The sequence below is a fragment of the Danio rerio genome, chromosome 21 (assembly GCF_052040795.2).
Source record: "Danio rerio strain M-AB ecotype USA chromosome 21, GRCz13ab, whole genome shotgun sequence".
Lineage (NCBI taxonomy): Eukaryota > Metazoa > Chordata > Actinopteri > Cypriniformes > Danionidae > Danio > Danio rerio.
Window position 1 is genome coordinate 49545047 of NC_141041.1, and position 8999 is coordinate 49554045.

Genomic DNA, 8999 nt, shown 5'->3' on the forward strand with positions numbered 1-8999 from the left:
GTAAATATGTTGAATACTATTGATCTGTTGCTTAGCCTGTTTTTGATATGCACGATGCCTTCTGCTAAGGCCATTTAATATAGCGCTGCTATTCTAATACTTTTGATTGGTTTTCCGGTTTGATTGCGGCGCAGCACGTCTACCAGTTGCAGGTAGTGATGCTACAAGTAGTGATGCTACTAGCCAACACAATCTCACGACAATTTGAAACTTTTTGATTTAGTGGTTGATTCGTATGAATTTGTAATATCTAATTCGTACAATTTAGAACGATTTGTTCATCACCCAATGACTGTGATGGTTAGGGGTGGGGTTGGGTGTCACGCCACCTTTTTGAAATCTTACATTTTCGTACGACTGAACTTGTATGAATTCGCACGAATTAGCCACTTAACTAACTAAAAAGTAATCCGATGTAATCAGTTGCTTTACTTTTATAAAGTAATTGTACACTACTTATTTCATTTTAAATAGGGTCGTTTGTAATCTGTAATCTACTTTATTTCCAAAGAATTTTTCATTACTCTTTCCACCACTGATCATAATATATAAAAAGTTTTAATAATCTGAAAGTCTTATTCATCTTCAATTACAAATTTACTCTGGATTTTGTATCAAAACACTGGACTTTGTATAAAAATGTCCATTAGCATTAGCCTAAATTATTGCAGTTCACATGGCAGTAAATAAAAAATCACATCCATGTACTGAAGTTTTAACATCACAGATTGCATTTAATGCGCATCCATATTTTCTTTCCTGTAACATGCAACATGCCGGTCTGCCATACTGCTAGCCACTTTCAGATAAAGGGGGGCATTAGTTTTGTTTGGCCCTTAGAGCCACCAGCAGCTCCATCAGCAAGTTTCTCGGCTTCCCATGCATCCTCGCTGAAGTGTGAAAGTCACGGCGTGAAAACTGAGCTCAAAACAACCCCAAACAAGAGAAGAAGCCTTTGTGTCCCACAGCCCCCATACAGACCAGCGAGACTTCACAAAGACCTGTTTACCTTTGGAGAGCACGAATAAAAGATTTTCCAGATCTCTTTAGGGATCACGTGAAGTAAAAAATGATGTGAAAATGAGCCAGCTGTACAAAATTGTATAGTTAAGAACAACGATTTATACAGTTCGGTACGGTACAGGTCACATTTATCAGGCTTGTGCCTCCACTGCCATATGGCACCCTTTTAAAGGGTGTGGTTATCGACAGAAAGCTGCGGTCAACATCATTCTCACTCAAGGCAATGTCAAAGTAAAACTATTGATCTTATTCTTCAGTGCGGAAGTGCGCATGTTTATGCGATTGCTTTAGAACTTCCGATTCAGTCGCCTATGGGAGAAATGACTAGGAATATTAAACGGAACGAAACACTTAAACTAATGGCTCTACAGACAAGTGAGTTCATGACTATACAGACAAAGCAGAATATTAGAATATTAGTTTGCAACATCAAGCAGCGTAAAAAGTTGTTATTAACGTCTAAAAATGAATGAGAGCGAATGTCTCGAGCCAAAAAGATGCGAATGGCTGCGCCCCCTCGTACGCGAAGAATAAGGTGAATACTGGTCGCTCACATTTCATATACAAAACAGATGTCTTATACACATAAATAGGCCCGCTTTTTACGCTGCTTGATGTTGCAAACTAATATTCTAATATTCTGCTCTGTCTGTATAGTCATGAACTCACTTGTTGTGTATAACAGTTAATAACTAACCTTTCTATGAACATGATTTGATTATTGCAGCCGATCAATGATAATGTGAAATAGTACTGTAATGTCTGCGATTATTTAAAATAAAAAATAAATATGAACTTATATAAACACATATAGACCCTTACAGTCTCTGAAATGTTACCAATAACAAAAACTAAAATACCCAAAACATCCATTCCAGCCTGATCTCACGAGGAAACGTATTTTACGTTTTTGTCAGTTTAGAGGCTAATTGGTACAAATTCGTATGAGTTCAGTCGTACGAAAATGTACGATTTTAAAAACGGAGGCGTGGCACCTAACCCCACCCCTAACCCCAATCGTCATTGGGTGATGAGCAAGTCGTACTAAATTGTACGAATTAGATTCATACGATTTAGCCACAAAATTTACGAATTGCCGTGAGTTTGCGTTGGATATTGAGGCCTTATTTGGGTTCATAAACGATACAAAACATATACAGTCAGTAAAAACTTCTCATCTTTATTCTTCGCCAGCTCATGTAGCCTCTTGTTAAAAAGCATTTCCATCATTCTGAGTTCATAATAGTCCAAACTGCGATAATAAAAATTAAACACGGCAGTTTATTCATGTTTTAGGTTGCTGAAAGAATCATTAGCTCCTTTGTTTTTTCAAGGTTCTCCTTTGTTTTTTCGCACGTCGTTCTCACGTTTGTCCGTTTCTAAAAGGAATGTCAGAAGCACTTCAATATTCACGCACACCTTATTATCATCAGCTCAAGAAGTTTGTTATTTCTAATATAAACGCGTGGCGAGTGATCGCAGAGCTCTCTGGAGAAAGTGACACCGCTCACGCTTTAGACGGCCTCGTAGTAACATGGTAGTGTTCAGCTGCATGTCTGGCTCCGCCTTTTGGTACCCTTTTATCGTGCTAGGTATCCTTTCGAAAGGATACCCAAATAGTGAATCTCTAATAATAAACTGCTAATATCTTAATAGGAAGCATTAAAAGTATCCAAGAACATGTCCAAAATCTTTACACGCATTGACTCGGAGACTGTTTAGACCCAGCAGGCACGTCAACATGGCGTCAGATTGACGTTGTACTCTAACATCATGGGAACGCTCTGCATTTTGTTTGGAAATAAAAATCAGGTTGACGTCAGAACTCAACATCAGGCCAATGTCTATCTCCAACATCCAACCTAAAACCAACCAAATATCAACGTTTAATGATGTCACAGCTTGATGTTGTGTGGATGTTTGGATGTGAAATGTCACGTTGGATTTTGATCAGGCAAGGCAGTGGCGCAGTAGGTAGTGCTGTCGCCTCACAGCAAGAAGGTCGCTGGTTCGAGCCTCGACTCAGTTGGCGTTTCTGTGTGGAGTTTGCATGTTCTCTGTGTGGGTTTCCTCCGGGTGCGAGGGTTTCCCCCACAGTCCAAAGACATACAGTACAGGTGAATTGGGTAGGCTAAATTGTCTGTAGTGTATGAGTGTGTGTGTGAATGTGTGTGTGGAAGTTTCCCAGAGATGGGTTGCAGCTGGAAGGGCATCCGCTGCGTAAAAACTTGCTGGATAAGTTGCTGGTTCATTCCGCTGTGGCAACCCCGGATTAAAAAAGGAACTAAGCCGACAAGAAAATGAGTGAATGAATGATTTTGATCACTTTCTAACAACCTAAAATCAACCAAATATCAACATCATTTGTCCATTATTGGACATCAAAATAACCTTGTCCTTAGACGCTGGCTAGATATTGAATTTTGGTCACCTGAAATCCCAACCTAAATCTAACCCAATATTAACGTCTTTAACGTCTCTGTGTGCCTGCTGGACACTACTTAAATGCACTACAGAATGTTACGTTTACACACACATGCACAAATGACATGTAAATGCATCAGCTTTTTACAGCGTAATACTCTCTACTCTTGAGTACTTTTGAAAGAGCTACTATTTCCTCATACTTTGAGTAATATTTACAACAGATACTTTTACTCACACTACATTTTAGACAAGTAATGGTACTTGAGTGTGACTTTTCAGTACTCTTCCATAATAATAAGCAGGTAGTAAACGGTGAGAATTGTAACTTAAACTAAAGTGTTACTCTGTTTTAATGCGTTATTCAGTGGCAGAAACTGGCTTCCATATGAACACATGGCATAATAAAAATTAAAGCAGTACTATTTTACTGAGCTTATTCATTGTTTGTCTGCATGTAAAGGCTTTTTTTTTTGGGCTCTTTTAGTTTCTGTACAAACATCAGCATGTTCAGGATCGAGCCTTGAGGTCCTTCTGGAAGCACAGCTGAGCCGAATGTAAGGGTGGCGGATCAGTGTGGGAAATTGGGAATGAGCGGTATGCCAGATTAGAGGAAATCTGCTGCTCGGGGAAAGAAACAAGAGCTGCACGAACCACTTGCAAAATGCTTGTAAAAGTGTTTTGAGGTGTATAAATGACCCTACTTTAATACATTTGCGCATTGCTAGAGTTGCTCTCCAGCACGGTAAAAATGTTGGGTCCCACACAATCTATTTGTGTAAGGACAACATGAAGGAATCAAGTTAGCTTATTAGTTTGTACATATTTAAGTGGATTGAACATAAAACAATTACATTTTAAGGCCGAGTGCCATAGTGTCCCACCAGTGACAATATACAGCCATATCACACTGCTACGAATGTGCTATTGCATTTATACAACAGTTTGGCGGCATAATCGTGTATATAAAAAAGAAAATCAAACATGAAGAGTCTAATTGTAAGAGGAACTACTTTCTTCCGCCATTCATTCGCATCTGCAGCTGAAGACAGAACAACAGAAGCCGTAGCTACTTCACAAATGTCCCTTTAGAGCTAGTGTTTGAATGATTCTCTTGTCTAAAGTGATGACAAGACAGGTGATTTTGCTCACATTTAAAGATTATTAGGCTGGACGGCATGAAATGCCATCAGTCTACAGAGATTTCAAAGTTTTTTTCTCTTCTAAGCACTTATTATGCGATCTCTGTCGCCATCTTGTGGAGGAATGTCAGCCGTCTTTGCTCTGCTCAATGACAGGTTAATGGTTGCCGACACGTTGAGTCTTCAAAATAATTAATGTTTAAAATGGGCACTATCCTTATAAATAAACTGCATAGTTGCAATCTAAACAAATATTCTCAACTAAAACTGCATAAAAAGTACATTATGTTGTCCAGCAGCTGCAATGTTTGTCAGACTGTAGTGAGTTGCTGTCACTCTATGTGGGCGGAGTAATACACAAGGGTGAAGAGGCTGTACGAGAACCAGACAGAACTGTTGTATATCGAAGAATAACAAAATTTCGCATAGTTATATTTTTCCAATATCCTGCAGGCCTAAACTTGGACAGTCATCTAAATTTGACAACCTATAAAAGTTTTTTAAAAGAAATGTTTCATTTTACTTTTGTCCTTATATTTTAATAGATTTAGATTAAATGTAATAATAATAATAATAATATTACTAATAATAACAACAATAATGATTATTATTGTTATTAATATTATTATAGATTTCACATTTTTAACACTTCGGTTGAGATTAATCGCAGTGACGGGGGACTTTATGTCTAACAATTCTGACTTCATAGTTTGCAATTGTGACTTTTTATCTCAGAATTCTTATTTGTATCATGAAATTGAAAGTTGAAGAATGTGTGTTGTTGTTCTCGACTTACTTTTTAAAACACTGCCTCTGTTGCAATAGAGGCAGTGTTTTAAAAAGTACTTCAAGGACAACAACATTCATTCTTCAACTTGCAATTGCATGATAAAAGTAAGAATTGTGAGATAAAAAGTCACAATTTTAAGCCAAGTGTTAAATATGTGGAATTTATTATTAGTAGTATTATTTATTATTATTAATATAACATTGATTTTTAATACGTTCGATTAAAAATTGACAAAAGTAAAATGAAACATTTCTTTTCAAGTTATATGACTATCCAAGCTGCATTTTAACCACAAAAAACAGCAACTAAGGCTCATTCTGATTACGTATTCCTGTATACATTTCTGGAGAGCGCCAAATACGTCCCATAAGCAATGTTTTTTTTGCAGTTTTTGCTTTAGCGAATCCACTAGAGGCCGTTGTGTATGCTTTTTCAGATCTCAAATTTCTTTTGTGAGTGCCAATTGCACCTGCTGTTCCCACGTAAATCCACCAGAGGCTACTGTCGACTGACTGACTAACCCACCGATCGATACTCCCACCCACCCCCTTCCCCAATCCCAACCGATAGTGTTTCAAAAAGCACCAATGAACCAGAATCCACCCACTTCCCTAAATCTAGATAAGTGGTCAGCTGCAAGCGCGAAAAGGAAAGGTGTCATACCGACTGGTAGCGTTCGTTTTAAAGACGAGTTGCACCCATACGTTCCTCTGACTACATAATTCATGATCTCCAGAAATGTATATAGGGCTACGTTGTCAGAATGAGCCTGTGTTGGTTCTTTGTCGGACTTGAACGCCATCGTTGTGGTCAACTCTCTTTGTCTCAAATCCTCTGACGTATGTGGCGAGCTACTGAGCAAACTGGTAACAGCGGAAAAGCCATCCATACAGAGGTAAATGGTCAGCTGCTAGCGCGAAAAGGAAAGGTGTCATACCGACACGTAGCGCTTGTTTTAAAGAGGAATTGCAGCCATACGTATTCTGGCTGCATATTTCACGATCTCCAGAAATGTATATAGGGCTACGTTTTCAGAATGAGCCTATGTTGCAAAGATCGGTTGCAGAAAGCAGGTAAGACAAAAACAAACGCCAAAAAAATAAAATAAACAAGTTAATAACAGGGTGAGAATGAGGTAAAATCTGAAAACGTGGTAAAGATCAGCTGCTAGCTATTCAAGGTGGATTGCTTTTCAAAACATTGCCATTTGGATTTAGGGAAGAGGGCGGATTCTGGTTAGTTGGTGCTTTTTAAAACACTATCGGTTGGGATTAGGGAACGGGGTGGGTGGGAGTATCGGTCGGTGGGTTAATCAGTCAGTCAACCAGGCGACAGCAGCCTCTAGTGGATTTATGTGAGAACAGCAGGTGCGAAAGGCACTCGCAAGAGAAATTTGAGATCTGAGAAAGCGTACACAGCGGCCTCTGGTGGATTCGCGAAAGCAAAAACTGCAAAAAAACGAAAAAAAAAAAAACGTAGCTCTTGGGACGTATTTGGTGCTCTCCAGAAATGTATATAAGGCTACATAATCAGAATGAGCCGGGGTTGCTCTTTTGTGTAGTTAAAATACAGCTCGGATAGGTTTTTAAAAAGAAATGTTTCATTTTACTTCAGTATATTCAAATGAATTTAAATTTAATGTAATAATAAATAATACTATTTATATTTAATTCTGCATCTTTAACACTTCAGTTAAAATTGTGACTTTATATCTTAGAGTTCTCACTTTTATCAAGCCATTGCAAGTTAAAGAATGCGTGTTGTCCTCGAAAATCGTACTTGTCAAAACACTGCCTCTTTTGTGCAGTTAAAATCCAGCTCGGATAGTTCATCATCACTTATTCTGCCTTCACGCTGTATGACTCGGCTTTTCCTATGGCACGCTGCACATGTAAAGGCCACTCCGCACAAAACAACACAAAAGTCACCAGGAAGCGCCAACAATGCAGACCAGGCTGAAGGGGTTAAATGCCTCATTCAGTCTTGCTCAAGGGAAAAAGGAGAGAGAAGAAAAGGAGGGGTGGAGGGCAGGAAAAAAAAGAAGAGAAGAAAAGACAAAGAAGCAGGCACAGCCCAGCCACCTGCCACATTCCCCGACAAGAATGGAGCCAGCGGAAGGAGCCGTTTCTGCAGGAAGAGCCTCTTAAACCCATTACAGTGGCCAGAGCCAGCACGCCTGACTAGAGGATTTCAAAGAGAGAGAGAGAGAGAGAGAGAGAGAGAGAGAGAGAGAGAGAGACAGAGAGAGAGAGAGAGAGAGAGAGAGAGAGAGAGAGAGAGAGAGATTTTACAAAAGACATTTATTACAATTATTTAAGCATTTGACATGACACAATGGTATTATTTACAAGCTCGAATCAGATTAAAAGTTTAGACAGTTTGGGAAATGCAAAATAAACAAAAAAAGGTAGCAAATGTACTTTGACTCGTATTTCATTGCAGGCAATATGAACACAAAATGTTTGATGTTTTGTCTGGTTGACTTCATTTCATTTGTGAATATACATCCTTTCCTGTCATTCAGACCTTCAAAACATTGCAAAAAAGGTTGAAACAGGAGCAGTTTAGGGCTTGCAATGAGGTAAATTGATTGAATAATGATGTGATGTGGAACAGGTGAATGTAATTATGATTTGGTACAAAAGCAGCATCCAAGAACGATCTAGTCCTTTAGGAGCAAAGATGGGCCGAGGATCCCCAGTTTGCCAACATGAGAAAATTATTGAAACGCTTAAAAACAATTTTCTCAAAAAAAGACAGGAAGACATTTAGATATTTCACCTTCCACAGAGCAGAACGTCATTAAAGGTTTAAGGAATCTGGTGGAATTTCATTGTGTAAGGGACAAGGACGCAAGCCAAAGCTGAACAACTGTGATCTCCGATCCCTCAGGTGGCGCCACATCAAGAATCCTCATTCATCTATAAGCCATATCACCACATGGGCTCAGGACTACTTTGGCAAACCTTTGCCAAGTATACCACAATAGATAGTTACATTCATAAATGCCAGTTAAAATGGTACTGTTCTAAAAGGGAAGCCCTATGTTAACAGTGTCCAGTTGACAGCTCAAAATGCAACAATGAACACCCTTTAATGTTGCTCACCTTAAGACTTGTTTGCAGGATGAATGGGACAAAATGACACCAGAAACACTTCATCACTTGGTGTCTTCAGTCCCTAAATGTCTTTTAGGTGTTGTGAAAGGAAAGGCACCATTGAAAAGTGTTAAATGATTTACTGCTACAACGTTTTTTGAAATGTGTTTCAAAAACCAAAATTGGAATAGTTTAAAAACTATAATAATTATGAGGGACACATTAAATAATGTTTGTTGTGTTGTCTGCTATTAAATACAGGTCCAAGAAAATTTAGAAATCACTACTTTATTTATTTATTTATTTTCATTTTAGATACTGTCCCAACCTTTTCTGATTTGTGGTTGTATATACCGTACATCTTCTGTTTAATGCAAGCTTTATAAATGCTTTGGCAATACATTTCTTACATTTGTCATGCCAATAAAGCAATTATTGAATTTAAAATGTGAATTAGAGAGAGAGAGATTTCATTCATTCATTCATTTTCTTGTCGGCTTAGTCCCTTTATTAATCCGGGGT